The following is a 1,005-nucleotide window of genomic DNA, read 5'->3' as shown; positions in this document are numbered from 1 at the left end:
TTAAAGAAAAAGTAGACTTTTGGATCTGAAGAGGGAGACGGAGTAGCCGCCTGCCTTCACGACTAGGGCAAGTTTTGAACCTCACCGGTTTGTCCCCCCGCATGACAGATGCGTTATTAAATAAAGGAGTAAACAGTCACTAGAATAAACTTGGTACTGAACCTTGAGCAATCTTTGGATTCGACTTATTGATTTTAAAAAAACCTGTGCCACCTAATTTTCCAAAGAAACACAAACGCTAATAAATGAACAGCAAAATGAGTTAAAACAAATGAACCACCCGTCCAAATTAAACTCACTTGCACAATCAAAATACTAACTAAAAACAAACTGCATTTCCAAACAGCCATCAACATAAAACCAAGCCTTAAAAAAGTATTATTTCTAATGAACATTGTAGATGACATATCATTATTACTGGTAGTACAGTGGTACCTCGGGTTAAGTACTTAATCCGCTCCGGAGATCCGTTCTTAACCTGAAACTGTTCTTAACCTGAAGCACCACTTTAGCTAATGGGACCTCCTGCTGGAGCACAATTTCTTTTCTCACCCTGAAGCAAAGTTCTTAACCTGAAGCACTATTTCTGGGTTAGCGGAGTCTGTAACCTGAAGCGTATGTAACCTGAAGCGTATGTAACCCGAGGTACCGCTGTAGTAGTAGTAGTAGTAGTACCCCATCCATCTCTGGTTGATCTCCTTCAGTTCAACCAGTTGAATTTGCTTACTACTATCCTTCTAAGGAGTGAAAGCTGACATAATAGGTCCACAGTGAGGGCAACAAACTGTTCAGCTGTGGGAGCTAACCCATAAAATAGATGTCAACAGAACTCTTATTACAGTACAGGGAAAGAAAGTTACCTATAACAGGAATGGCTTTCATTTTGTCCACTGTAACTTTGTGGCGGTAGTCAGTGGCTTGCAAAGTGCACACACTGCACGTCTTCTGACGATTCCCTGCATGGGAATTTCACTGATAGGTTTGCACTAATAAACATGCATGCCA

Source organism: Podarcis filfolensis (assembly GCF_964270895.1).
Source record: "Podarcis filfolensis genome assembly, chromosome: 12".
In the NCBI taxonomy this organism is placed as follows: domain Eukaryota; kingdom Metazoa; phylum Chordata; class Lepidosauria; order Squamata; family Lacertidae; genus Podarcis; species Podarcis filfolensis.
Note: the sequence above shows the minus strand (reverse complement) of the source record.